We start from the raw sequence: 16,202 nt of genomic DNA on the forward strand, positions 1-16,202 counted from the left end.
TGGCAATGTATTGTGAAAAATGAGTCCAAATTGGAATATACAACACCATGCAGTGTATACGCAAGAGGGGGTGTTTATAGACCAATACTCGTAAGTAAACACAGAAGTGATTGATAAAGTTATAAAGCCACAAGCAGTACTAATAATACAAACATATGGCGCACAGAGAATAAAACAGTCACACTATTTATAACTCTATTAGGCACAACGAGTTCATTAGATTGGTAATTGTGGTACAGGGTGGTTGGTAAAACTGCAAGTAACTCCTTCCTAGAAATGTAATAATCCAACCGCGATGAGTCACCTCCTGTGAACATGTCTTATACAATTGAGCTGTAAAATAGTGCTATGTTGATTTGAAGGGAAACGCAGACGACAAGTATCATGGATATGTTTGACAGTTTGCAGTATGGAAAATCATCATACTTTGGGAAGGGTAAACCAATGATAATCCAACATTCGCTGCGATTTATCCACTTCTACACATACATATGGATGCATTGCTTAACTAATAGTGTTTCCTTATGTTATTCCGTTCGAGACAGACAGCCAGCCAGCCAGCCAGCCAGCCAGCCAGACAGACAGACAGACAGACAGACAGACAGACAGACAGACAGACAGACAGCCAGCCAGCCAGCCAGACAGACAGACAGACAGACAGACAGACAGACACACAGACAGACACACACACACACACACACAGTATACATTATATAAATTATAATGTTTCATGTTTGAAAATAGATTTTGTTTCTCTTAAGGTGTCACGTTACTCCTTTTCTGATCTCGGCGAAGGCTTATGATTGACACACCCACACACATATTACAAAAAGCAAATTCATTGATCAATAGATCGAAGAAAATAGGAAAATACAGCGATGAGAACTGAAAACTATATCAGATTGCAGTGATAAGCTATGTTGATAAAGCTTACTTTCATTCCATCTACTACTCACACTATTTACATTGATTCAAATTGACACTAAAAGACTTCGTACACAGGTTTCAGCCAACAATACCCTATTGGGATATAAACTGAATTGTGAGGTTGTTTCCTCCAGCTATGACGTAAAAGAACTTAATTCGTGTTTGTTCCAAAGTCAGGTATTAAATACGTTAAAATAAACCTAACAACGATTAAAGTATATCTTCATGAAATGTTTAAAAATGATGATGAAGTTTAGAATGTATATGGACATATAGTCTTTGAAGTGCGATCATAGAACGACTCGGCCGACTTATTCTCAAGCGCGCCTATAGTAATGCATGTGGAGCGGGTGGAGCGGAAGTTATGGTGTCGACCAAGAAATTGAATAGACGTTATTTTTACCTAGGTGATAGAATTGTAATGCAGGTACCGAGAGTTTGCAAACTTGGGGTATGATCAACCGTACATATATCGCATTACGCATTTAGTGTCCGCTATTAGAATGCATGAACCTAGAGGAGTGCATTTTAAAATAAATTCCCGAGGAAATCTATCTCGATTGTCCGAGTACCAATCAACAAAATGTTTAAACATTACGAGATTTGACCTGTTCGTAGTACTGTTACAACTACGTGGAAACTAAGCTACGATATATGACATTCGATATTATGAAAGTATTGCATCTTGGCGTCTTACCTTTCAGCGTCGGGTTGATAAATTATTAGACTCGGCGATGTTTTTGTTTTCAAGTGAATGTGATATCTCCAGACGACATATATTTCTTTGGTACCAGAACCCAATACTCTTTTCTGTAGTTGTGCCGTTTTATGGCGACGTCACTCCTGTCTCGATAACTACAAATGAATAAATAATACGCAATGTTACAACGCAAACATGTTATGGCGTACACCTAATCCTGCATGGCTTATAAAAGCATAAATCAATATCGAACATTATAATAGCTTACCCTGTATGATCGTTTCTCCCGGAAGGGTGATCATCAATAGTTGTACTTGCCAATGGGCAATACGCCTTCTGTTTGATAGGTTTCATTCTCTAAAGGCGGGTTATGATTGTATTGGTCGGAAACCAATAACAGTGTGTACAGATGTTGCATGCTGGTGATACAGCTGTGATGCTATAAAATCTGTGACAAAACAGTTCCAAATTATGCGTACACCCAGATCGTTTATAGCATGAGGAAACGTGCGTTAGGCTCGGAGGCACATATGCCAGATAATCCAAAGGATCAATATATATGTTTTTAGATAGTCTTGTCCGGATAATTGAATCCTCGGGAGATGCGTTTAAGCCATTCGCTTCCGATTTAAGATGTCAAAAGACACCTTTCTTTGTACTGTGCCAGCATTTATCTGAAGCTGGTGATACATGCAGATGATAAGGAGACAAAAGGACAAAATAACAAAATAAGATATCATGATACAATTTTCCATTATTAATTGATTAATATACATTGAAAACACGATTTGCACTTATCTTCATGCCTATTGCCGTACAATTAGTCCGATTAAAATCTTTCATAAATGTGGCGTTTTACAACTAGCACTTCGATAAAAAAAAAAGGGGGGGGGAACGAACTCGCGAGTTTCTAAACTGCATAAATATGTGAGGTAAAGGCTGGATAGACATTTAATCACCCTAACGGGATAAATAACAAGTATGTATCAATTTTGGAAATAATCAAACCATTACAGTCTTCGTTGTAAGATTCAGATTTACAATTTGAGAATAATATACTTATCAAAGACAAAACACGCATGTCCATTCATGCAATTGCTTTTATATTATGGATACTACGCACAGATGTATGTCAATCCGTTAGATGTCTGCTATCACTAAAGAAGCGTCTAGCTCGAAAGAAAAAAAGGATGTTGTGATTCAGATGGGAATTTGACTGTCCTAATAACAATTCAATCATTGCAGACATACATTGCTTAGTTTACGGTCAGTCATTTCCTTACTCGGCCCTCATTGTTGGTAATCAAATAGTACAAGCACGACGCACACATATGTGGCAATATATGTTTAACGCTGGTTTACACTTTCAATTGGCTTAATGAAGGTTAATAGTGTCAAAGAACCAATAAGGCAAGGTTCGTATTGATCCCCGACCCTTTATACTCCTCGAAGGACAAACTTAATACGATAGATTATATAAAACACTTAGGTATCACGTACAATTAACGGTCATGCGATGTACGATATCGAAAATCGAAAAAGACTTTAAGTGCTTGAATGTATTCGCCTTGGGTGTAACATTCATACAATGTACTCAATTTGTCTAAGTGTCTGCGTTTCCGGGTCTAAGAGAATTTTTATATAACCATAACTGATATATTCTTCATTATGACATTTTTTCAACTCAGAAAATAAATATTGTAGGATAATTTGTTATTCATTTATTTATTTATATATCTATTTCATTTTAAAGTCCTCATGGATGCAAATAAAAGATAATACCTTGGTGACATAATTCGAAAAACAAATCCTACAGTTGGGAAATGTAGAAGACAACCCAAAGGCTATCTTTACATGTCTGATATTAGATTAATGCAGGTGCAGGTGCAAGTCTTAGACTGTTTTCTACCAAGGCGTAGCTAGTCTGACTGTCAGAAAATACATCTGGAGATATTAAACACATTTTCTCAACAATGTTTGCATCAATTCCTAAGGATAGACGGTACAATTTCTTTACATACGTCTGTTGCAAACATTGTCAAATCTCCTTAAAATGATGACCCTTTTAGCCTGGAGAATGGCGTGAACAGAGCAACACCACGTGACGAAGGATTTCCAATGCCAGGTATTAAATCATACACTCCAGAGGCAAGGACAGATGGTAAAAGGTGTGATATGATATGAAGTCTACAGGAACTGCACAAAGCTTCTTATATAAATAGAATAGTGGGTGGGTGAATAGGTATACGATAAAATTCACTCGAAACATAAACAGTGAGACGGTTTGTCTTTATCCAATATTGATAAGATTAGCAGGAAGGAGTCTGTTCTGACCCGCTGTACAAACTTCAAAAATTTCAAAATCAACACCAGTAAACGATTGCTAATGCCGTACAGGCCAATATTTTGATACATAAAGGGTTTTAGAAAGATTGTAGATTGGAAAGGTAAAATGAGTGAACTAGGACTATCACCACGAAAAATAATTTCTTATAGCCAAAAGGAAGCAGATGACTTTAATATTTTCGACTAACATAAATACGGTTTCACAATGGTGACATTGTAACGTGGCGGATATAAATCATGGTAGATGGAAAGGAACTATACCGGTCATGCTAAAATTAAGAAATTACACACATGTATAAAAGGTTCACCCTTTGGTGAAATGTAGAGTCTATTCATGATCATATATGAAGATGCGTGGAAAGTGCAAGATACAATGTGTTCGATGTCTTCCCGTCAATCTCCGATTGGTAGATGGAAAGGAACTATACCTGTCCTGCTAAAACTCAGACATTACACGCTCAAAAGGATAAAAGGTTCGCCCATTGGTAAAATCTAGAGTCTATTCCCATTATGAAGAAGCGTGGCATATGCAAGATACTGTAGTCATATGTGTTCAGAGTCTTCCCTTCAATCTCCTTTTGAAGCAATACATGTGCAATAGGTCCCTTCCACTGTATTGAATTTTTGCCATATGTATTGCTTTAAGGCTCACGAAGATTATATTGTTGTCAAAAGCAAAGAAGGGGTCGTCACAACAAGGTGTTTTAGTGCATTTACACCAAACATGATGTTGTAAAGAGAGGTACCTAAGATAAGGTATCATATAAATAGCGTACTTCATGAATGTCTAATTTCCTCGATTCTTTAACCAGGTGTTCATAAACCTTTGGGCAGTTCTGTAATCGTGGTTTCTTTACGCAACATAGGGTAACGTGATATAATGTATGTATTTACGCAGTTAATAACTTCAATTATGTTCCAATTTGACACAATGTTAGTATAAATTACAAAGGCCTCTCTTCATTCGACTGATGCATTCAAATGTTACGGCTCGATCTCAGCAAGTAAATTGTAGGTTGTTTTTATCATGTGGAAGAAAACAATTCTGGCATCCATCACTACAGTTCTGGTTTTAATAGACATGTGACATACTTCCACGGGAAATTACGTTTTTAAGTTATATGTAAATATCACGACATATTACTTAATGTGCCTTTTGGCAATTTCCTTTCTACCTCTCCACATCATACCGAAATCTCGTATAACGCCATTACATGTAAGATCGTAAAATCTGCCTAATGTCACGTTTTGTCCTATCAGGTCCTGATTAGAATGCAGTTCACGATAAACACTGTGCAAGAACGTGAAAAATCGACGAAAATAAATACTGTCGCTTCTGTTATGTCTTTTCCAATAATTACGTACAATGTTATTTGGTTACAGATATAACGACATTTGCTTTTGGACAGTATCGACTTCTTCTGAAAATGACAACATTGCTCAGATTACCATATTTTATTCTGTGTCACGGCTTGTTATTTGTGTCATTATTGACTTCAGCTTTTCCAAATATCTTGGAATTAGTGCCTCTGATGAGTCAAAAGAATGTACTGCAGACATGACATGGAAACGTTTAGTGAACTTTTTATCATTATATTATCCTGCAAAATTGATACGACGATGAAGTGTTCCAATACCAACAACAATATCGCTCACAGAGAGGCTCACATGTACGTACGTGCGTACATGTATGCATATTGTCCGTCTGTCTCTGCCTGTCTGCCTGACTGTCTCCATGCTTGTCTGCTTGCCAACGTTATGTATGTATGTATGTATGTATGTATGTATGTATGTATGTCTGTCTGTCTGTCTCACTCTCTGTCTCGGGATGTAATCCTGTTGAGTAGCGGAAATAGAGATACACTGACAGATGGTTGTAGTTGAGCTCTATTGTGGTGAAAATGTAACAACCACTAAATGTTTTAGTATAATACATTCCACCTTAAACCAGTCTAGAAATATAAAAACAGCTCGGTATTCGTAGCTCGTTATGAGATACTTCAAAATATGTTAGTGCTCTGTAACATAGCTATCTTGATTGTTAATCTTGGATTTTTGAATTTAGTTGTCACTGCGCTGCATTGCAGGTCGAACATCTAGAACTCATCTAAAATGTGTTAATAGGCAACAATCGTTATGATACGAATTTACCTCTTACACAATCTGCAGCGGCCATCTCAAAATACCAATCAGTCTGTGTAAACAACTGTAGTATACACTTGAGACTACCATGAACAACTTCGAAACAAGTAAAATGGCGCCAATGCGGTACACGCGCCGATGAATGTCACCTGCAACGATTACTACAGAGTAGAAGTTAGTGTATACTGATAGACTAAGCCAGCTGGTTACCTTGCGAGGCATGGTGTCATCAAGTGAAAGCTGTGATGCATATGACTGATTAAGAAATCAAACCGTGACATTAAATTAATCCAGAATCATTGACAGAATATTGGGTTCTGTGTACCATTCAATTCCAGCAGTTCTTAATAGACACAAGATCATCTTAGGTTTAATGATGTTTTAAAGTAAATTCCCCCTCCCCCACCGGTCATGTTTGAATATTCAACAGAATATATATATACAAATTATAATTATATGATTATATTGAAAAGGAGAATGATTTACAATTGTATTTTCTCTTGTAAACAAAATTTAAGGAAAATTATTCCATTCATTTATGTGCCTTCCTTTGTAGTCACAAATTTAGTTTAAACGTTAAAATAAAAACGAACAATGTACTATAATCAGTCTTTTAACATTATAACTACATAATGAAGTCAGAACTAGAAAAACGCTTAAAAATACGCATATTCTGGTTGAATTTAAAAACGTTTGGACTTCTAATCGCTTTAACGTAAATTTTCTGAAAGTCTGGCCTATTCAACATATGAAGTAATGGAATAACTTAGTATTTGGTTAGTTTTGTTGCAGTAATGTAATATATTAAACCTTTGTTGTTGAATTATGTTGGGGACCAAGGCTGTCAAATCTACATCCACACGCGACGATTCTACATTGACATACACAACATGCAGACATTGCAGTGACGTCAATATCAAGTTCTAGGATTGAGTCATCTCTGAAATCAATTATCGGTTTACAGAACTGCACTTTAAATACAGATAAGAAGTACTTCCCCGCTTGACTTTATTACTTTGCTCTTGTGCGACAATCCGTAAACTAACACCGTTTGCCATTTATAGTTCATCAAACTAATAGATTTTTAGGTCACAAAAGTCAAGTTGATAAAAAGGTGCATAACAGGGTACACAGTTTTATCAATTTAAGGAACACAGACAATGATTAATTCCAGCATCATATGAAGTGATTTCAGGTTGTTTAGCACCGCCATTTGTTCCTAATTTCCATGATCAACCTTGTAGACTTTCCGCATGGTTTGCCATGCATGATACCCATGTTATTTCAATACAGTGAACAACGGTTGGATATGTACACAGAACACCTGTGGAACTTCCTTTAACATGCAGATGATTTCATCAGATACGGTTTCCAGATGAAATGTGTAATGGTAAAATAGACACACTGACTGTGGCGCCAACATGGAATTGATTTATTGTCAAGTCAGATAAAGTTAGGTTTATTAGAAGTCTGTAAACGAGAAAGAAGTCGTGTAATACAAGTATATCGAAAGCGGTAACTCGCCAGACGTGCCTAATCCCAGAGAACAACCTGATAGAATGAATCCACACTAAGATTGAGAATAAGAAAGAGAATGGTGGCAAATTTGTTACATGATGCGGTCAACGCTTGCATTTGGAAAATACCCAAATCTAGGATGTAAAATAGTGCCATTCTGATTATTCGGCCATTTGTAGTACTATGTATAGAGAAAATTATTTTTAAAAATACACTAATCAAAACGTTATGTGAATGTCTTTCGGACAACACAATGAAATTATTGCCACTTATTTTGTATATGACAGAATCTGATACATTAAGTTGATGTAATGTTGATTGGTTAACTGATTGATTGACTGAATTATTGATTGATTGGTTTATTAACTGATAGATTGAGACCCAACCTAGTCGCTTTTTCATCAAATTTAATAAAGTTTTTTTTTTATAATGTACGTGTCCAGAGGTAATGAAAGTCACTAAAAGTGATCAGTCACTGTCATCACTAGCTATGAAGAAATCTTCTCCGAAAACAACTATCTTAATAGGGACGGTTAAATGACCACAAAACCTTACTGGATAATTTGTAATCATGATATGTGTTATCATATGATAAAGAGGTAAACGGTTACATTAATTGGACTGTTGTCGTATGACTTTTTTGGTTACAAATGTTACTGCTATTTCATAATTTGTGATATAAGACCAATAAACGTTTGAGAAGAAACCATCTAAATTTCACTACCATAAACCGCCTTTGATATCTAGGAAAATCCCATTTTGAGTTTTCACATATTTTGACATTTTAGCTGAAGATTAATTAATTTTACGTGATGTTGTTACATCTTTCGAAAGAGATGAAATTATCTTTTCAGATTTTTATCTAGTTCGTGACTGTGTATTGTACAATACTCACAATGTGTTTGGTGTGTGCGTGACACGATTTGAGAATAAATAGAACTTCGAATAATATCTCATAGGGTACGTAAATCCAGCATTGTGTGCGGTCATAAACTGAGTTCATAAAAACGACACTAATAAAGCAAACAGTAACCCCAAATATCGTAGTGACTTATCATGTTGCTTTATAAGTGTCATGGGGTGGTGAAATACGTGGAGTTGGTTTCAAAGCAGAGTAATGGTCTTGAGATCGGCTAAAATTCCCATTGCATATATTGTCATGTATTGTATTTTAGAAAATAAATATTGTTCTTTAATATTTCCAAATAAAATGATTAAACAAATGCATGATACATAATTATACCAAGTAACTGAGCTCAAGATTTGTCATTAGTTACGTCATATATGACGTAAATACAGACTCGTTAGGCCTGGAAAATTACTTTTAAAGGGCGAAGGGATGTACTAGATGACTATATATTAGAAACCAAGCATATTTTACACAGTGAGTTTTTCTAAAGAGGAAATAAATAATATTTTCGACTTACCTTTGAATACTATTAATGTTTACACTTTTAAACTGGGTCTTATTTAAACTTGTGTATCTATACTCTGGAACCTTATTGGGTTTATTTTTGTGAATTTGCATACAGGAGAAATGACACTAATATACTTTAATTATCTTGTGTTTCTTTTCTCGTCTTAGATTGGTCGTATTCCTTTGTGGTGCAGTGAATCACACGAGATGACATGATGTCATAATTTTACACCACATTGAGTTACACAAAACATTATCAATCAGATTGACTGATTGTTATGCCAGTAATATTGACTTAAGTATTCAAAGTTATCCTTCTTCTGCTTAACTAGCGTAAATGTGAGTTTCCCAACGCATTATCATCACAGATCATTCTGTGTTTAATCAAAATTACTTTCTCAAAACAGAATTCGACAAGGCGCAGTAGTGTACCAAAGTCAGCATATGGCGAAACAAGTACTCTACCAGATGTAAACTGAATGTCTTCCATAAGGGCAAAGTTTTGAGATTGTCGTTGCTACAGACAATTGTTGGAATACAACAGAACATATGTAATAAGTTATTTTTTCTCATTGATTGCTATTTGCTCATTGCTGTTAGTGATCCCCTGGCCAAGCACAACATGTACTGTAACATTTGTTGACAATGTAAAAAAAAATAAACGCATCGTCGTACCACTTTAGACAACATTTCCTGACGAGAAACTATTTTTTCCGTTTTAGTGGCCTACAAAAATATGCCAATAATTTATTAAAACTAAAAGCTACATCAATAATATTTTCAGGACAAGTGCGCTTTGGTATCCCAAATGCATGTATCAAATTATATTGAATTTGAAGTGTGCATTCTTGAGATATAGCCTAAATACCGAAAACCATTAATTATGTAAATTGCTCATTAATATCCATGGATTTTTACCAAAACCTAATCAATTCTTGCCATTAAACTACGGAATTTCGTTTGAATTGGGCATGCCGTTATGGAGAAAACGATGACACAGACAGACACACAGACACACAGACTTCCACCCATAAATATATCTCTTCGAATTCCTTACGGAAGAAAAAATGACATACAAGAAAGACTGGATGCTGACATGTACCATGTAAGATGAAATGTAAGTAGGTTAATGGATGAATACCACACTGGGTGTGTGAGAATTTGGAAATAAGCTCACAATGTCCAATGAAACATGCTTGTTGTCACCGCAAACAAAAACGATTCTACAAGTCGGTTTTTCGGTATTTTGATCTCAAACTGAGATAATAATTAAATTGCCACGACCAAAATAGATTGACAGTATCAAAGTGTGCGCATACAAGCAAATGTAAAGAGCCTGGAGAATAAACGGCATTGCCGAAAATTAGCAGGTCTGAATATGTCGAAATGTTACAATTTGTCGTATCATTTTAGTAGGCAGGACTTTGTATACCTGCTGATGATAGTTGGATTGAATCAAACAGGTAGGGGAGAAATCAAACACTTATGTCTCAGCAGCCAATCACCTCAACCCGGCGGGTAAACTTAGAACTGTGAATCGCGCAAACAAGGGAAATTCGGTGATGTATGAAAGGAAATGCGTCATGGCTGTCGTATCAATATATTTTACAACCATTGGAACTTGTTTCCCATCAGCGACAAAATAACATAATTATACCTGCATATCTACGACTGTATAGGGCGGCCAGTATATTGGTTGGTATGACTTCTGTTCGGTTTGTCAATATTTTCCAACATAAATACTATATTTTTTCTGTCAGTGTGTTACATCAGAACTGTCATTGATATGCAAGTCCGGTCCTTTGTTGTTCTTGTTCTCGTCATCATCATCGTCGTCGTCGTCGTCGTCGTCGTTGTTGTTGTTGTTGTTGTTGTTGTTGTTGTTGTTGTCGTTGTTGTTGTTGTTGTTGTTGTTGTTGTTGTTGTTGTTGTTTGGTTGTTTTTTAATATACCATGGAAGTGTAACGTAGCTAACTATTTTCAGGCAGAAGTTAATTTATTCCGATTTCAACTATTCGTCATAACACTGTCGACATGTGTCTGTCGTCCAAGGCTGTGAACGGTTCATGTTTGAGTGATGCATCACACAACAACACCTGTTTGTTTGTGTTGATTTAGTGTTAGATTAATTTCTTTTAAATGAAATCACCAACACACACCTGTTTTATGGTGTGAATTCATTCCAGGATAAAAACCATCAATCACCTTAGATAAATTGATATATTTATGGAATGATGATGTGTCATTTAATCATTACTGTTGCTGTGAATGGTATGCAAATGATACAAAAATCTGTTGACCAGAGTTTGAAGTGAAGACAGCCAGGATATTGTGTCCTATTTTAATTAAAACTGCACAGGCTGCAACTATATTGTTATATATAATGACTAATTTTCAATGTTGTACACCATCAAGTGTGTAATCATCTATAGGTAAACTTGTGTGTGTAGCTCTACTCATTTAGTGAATTAGCATTTTACGGCACGGGTCCTTAAATCAATGTCTCCGTCGACCACAACGCGTTGACTTTTGATACCAAACGTAATCATTCACGGCACGCCATGAAATAACACATAACGATCTCTGTGACTGCACAGTGTGTGACCAAGCTAATACCTCAATATTGCATATTCAATGAACTTTGCCGTATATTTATCGAGGCAAGTCACAACTAACATGGCGTCGGATTTAAAAAACCGTGCTCACTCAAGATTTAAACTTACCGCTACCTATGGATAAAACATACCACTAATGAACCGATATATTTTATATAAATAATTGAACAAGTGATATATCTTTGGTTGGTTGATGTAAAAAGTGAATATAGATAGATACATTGTAATTTGTAATTGCGTTTGGAAAACGTGAATGACTATTATATAAGTAGTTTCCATCATTTCATTTCTCTATCGAACCATTTACAAAATTTTACAAAGCCACAAGAGACGATCGTTCAATGAACATATTTTTACTATCTTGTTTTCATTTGCCACCCTCCCTAAGTTTAAAGAACATAATTCTGTAACATTCGCTGTTTGACAGGAGACCTATTGCGATCACGTTCTTGCGTTTTGATAGTCTTTAATAACCAGGCAAGTACACTAAAACAGGGCTTACATCGATGGACAATTAGGTGCACAGATTTCAAACATATGTGACTCAATAGAAAAAAAAACCAAATTTTTTTCTTCAAAAGGAATACTACTGTGAAATATATGTTCAATTCTAATTTCAGAGTAAATGTGTGTTTCTGCAGAAATCTAAATGCTTCCGTTATAGAAATTAAACAGCGCCATCATTTAGTTAAAATCTCACCATAGTCAAGCAGCCTAAGTCCCAGTTTAGAACCAACGGCTGAATCAAGCATCTCAAACTTTGATGCATGACGTGCTGCATGGGGTGATTAGGAAGACGTGAAAAACACAAGTAAAAATAGTGTAAGCTAGATTGATTTCTTAGAACTCATACAATGTTATTCTTTTCACGTATATGGCTATGTCGTCATAACATACCTATCGGTACTTCACGATGAACAATTTTCCGTTTATGTTTTGAGTCTTACTGCACTCCATGACGTTTCAGCAAACGGTATATTTGGAAATGTTTAGACGTGATATTCAATAAAAAACATTTCTTTTCCGTATTAATTGGCGAAGTTTCAACTCTTAACATTTCAAAGATAATGTCTTTTTTGAACAGACAATTCTGAATTTTGGGAAGCTACTCGTTTTTTTCGGATTAACACTGTTGAAAGCCATGATGAATGGAACTCTTCTAGAACAAAACTCCAGTATCGCCTCCAGCGAAGCATGCGGAAATGGAGTATTTTATTGCCTGCAAGACTAGCAAATACTACGTTAAATGGTGGTATTACACCTCCTTGTGTCTGTTTCTGTGACATCTCAAGAAAAAATAGTGTCATTAACGTTGTTAAATACCGTATCGGTACCGTCTGACTTTGATGACAGCGTGAAAAATTGCATTACGGTTTTCCGGGTCGATGGAGATGTATTATGCCTTGCAGAGTCGACTATATTAAAATGAAACCGTGAATTCAGACAGAACATTTTGTTTCCTTTAGAAGTTATGGTAGTAATATGACATAAAGCGATCTCTTTAAAGAGAGGGGGGAGATCAGACTTTCATTTTCGCCATACTCTTGCGAAAAGCAAAATTAGCTTTTTGATGTTTATTTAGAACTACCGCATTCACATAGGCTGATTTATAACCGTATAAAAAACGAATATCCTCCACGGCTATGTATCACAACTTTCTTCACAGTGGGAAATCACGTAGCGCTAGGATTCAATAAAAGTGTTACGATCGCCAATATTCCGAGTGTTCCTCCACGTAAAAAGAATTCACTGCCATTCTATTTGGTAACCGTCGCCGTTAAAATAGCAGACGTTCGCCGATTACGAAGTCCTTGGACATCATCAGTGTAGACAGTCTACATTACACAGCAATATGGCATTTCGACTATCGAGTATATATACCGAAGACTACAGTTTCAAGTTGCCATCATCGAATATGCCTCTCCACGTAATACAGTTAATGTACTGAACAAACATTTACAATAAGACACAAACACACCATCTATATGAGCTCTAGTTGTTACAGTTATAATATATGAAAAAAGGTGTTTAATATCTTATAGTGTGTGACATTAAACTGAGATTATTTTTTTTAAACACGGTATCAAAATTGAGCTAAATATTTCGGGTGAATCCCCACGTATTGGGCTAAGAGGGTCGTGATTGCGAGATGAACATCATGTCTGTAATTAAATGGGAAATAGAAGCTGTGAAACGTATACACCGTCGTTCAAATATTACGACTCTGTTTAAAAAAAACACTCTCATAATGTATATTTATTCATATTTTTGATGAGAAGCTTGTTAAAAGGTGATATCAATATGATTTCATATCGTCAGCAATAAGATACCTATTTATTAGTATAAAATATTGAAAAGAACACTACAATTATTTCCACTGTTTAACGATTTACTAATAACCCGATCTTGATAATCCCAATTCAGGATCGTGAAATCTATTAACTCCCCAACCGTATAACTTCTATATTCAGGAAAACACTGTGTCTGTGTACATTGATGACAAATGAGTTTTATATTCTTATGACATGCCTGCAATTGTAGCCATTTGTGTCATGAGGTCAAACGTGATATCACCTCCTGGGTCGATCGTGTGACGTCACGGACATAACATGGAACAGTTATACAACCCGAGAGAGACATGTTGTCTTATCCAATCATGCATTCATGCCTATGCTTTCAGTGTTACTGGAAACACTGATAAAACGTGAGAGAGAGTTATAGATCTTTTTGATGACTGTATCTTATTGTGTAGTAATATGACGTCTCACTCCTTAATAAAGCACATCAACAACCACTGAAGTTCTAAAAGCTCATTTGGTGTCAAATATCTTTAAATTTACGGCTTTCCTTTTTATCTGTTTGTGATGATTGTGAATTGTTCTTTGAAATATCATTGATCACAGCTAAAAGAACGATTTTGCTCAAAGTTTTGAAAAGAAAATTGTGCTTATATAGATGGTAGATCAACTTGTTCGTCATAATGTACTTGCAGTTTAGGATGCTATGTACCCGCGTATTGCACAGGTTGAGACCAATTCTCAATCCATAATTGGAATGAACATGCCATGATATTATAAGTCTGCACTGTTCAATAATATTGGGTCAAAATATATTTCTAGATTTTCCTTTGTCCCCCCCCCCCCCCCCATATCTGGACAGAAATGTGATCAAGTACCTTCTCATAATGTTCACACCCTTGCAGTATGTCGACATGATGCCGTGAAATTTCGTAAAGAAGTAAATGAAAAAATTATTATATGATCTGTTATCATTCAATAGACCATAATATCAAACATTAATTAACAGCGTGAATGTGTTACAAATTTAGACACTGTAAATATCTGTCATTTCAAAGTGACGTATGGCGGGCGCTTCCTTAGGATCTATAATTTGAATATAGAATCTATATGGTTATTGTCTCATCCCAACATTCATGTTATATGTCATGATATATGATATGATATGATATGATATGGTGTTCCTCGACAGAGGCTGCTGTCACATGGTATATTACATAACTGTATTACTATTACTATAGATCCATTGTGAAGCACATTCTTTTAAACATTAGTAAAAATTGTGCACAAAATAGTATCAATCTAAAAGAAATTATTATATGATCTGTTATCATTCAGTAGACCATAATATTAACATTAATTAATAGCGTGAATGTGTTAAATGTGTTACAAATTTAGACACTGTAAAGATACCTTATTTCCACACTATCGCGATCGGTTCATTCCGATCAGGTGTTCTTACATTAATAGCCGGGTAACACATAATTAGTATGCAGATTTGGGTAATTAACTGACACCCAGTAATAAAGTGTCATTAGCCTCTATCCACACAGTGTAATTAAAGTCGCATGAAGAGTGCTCTCTTCGAAACCTCATTACTGCCATCTATATTAATGTCACGACCTTGCAACAAAATATAATTTGAACGACGATTCAGTTATAATTAACATGCTAATTGGCATATTTACCATCTTTGAAAAATTTCATGTGTAAATAGAGTCATGTTTGATTTGTAACATGAATTTCATTTCAATCACGTCACCATTACCTCAAAACAATGATAACATATTAACTGTCATGGACAGGGGACAAAAAAAATTAAATTCAGTAAATAGATGCGTGGACATCTACGGGAAAACACAATTATAATAACACCATATCGGCATACCCCAATTAATAACTGCAAAGATTTTATCTACATGTACATCATGAGTTAAAAGTCGACCGATCTGCGAGGTGTATCCGCGCAATCATTTTACGCAGTAAATTCGCAGACACTACTGAAAGTAACAATGCTATATGCGGACAGACAGACAGACAGACAGACAGACAGACAGACAGACAGACAGACAGGCAGGCAGGCAGGCAGGCAGGCAGGCAGGCAGACAGACAGACAGACAGACAGACAGACAGACAGACAGACACAGACAGACAGACAGACAGACAGACAGACAGACAGACAGACAGACAGACAGACAGACAGACAGACAGACAGACAGACAGACAGACAGACAGTAGCT

Source organism: Glandiceps talaboti, chromosome 20, assembly GCF_964340395.1.
Source record: "Glandiceps talaboti chromosome 20, keGlaTala1.1, whole genome shotgun sequence".
NCBI lineage: Eukaryota > Metazoa > Hemichordata > Enteropneusta > Spengelidae > Glandiceps > Glandiceps talaboti.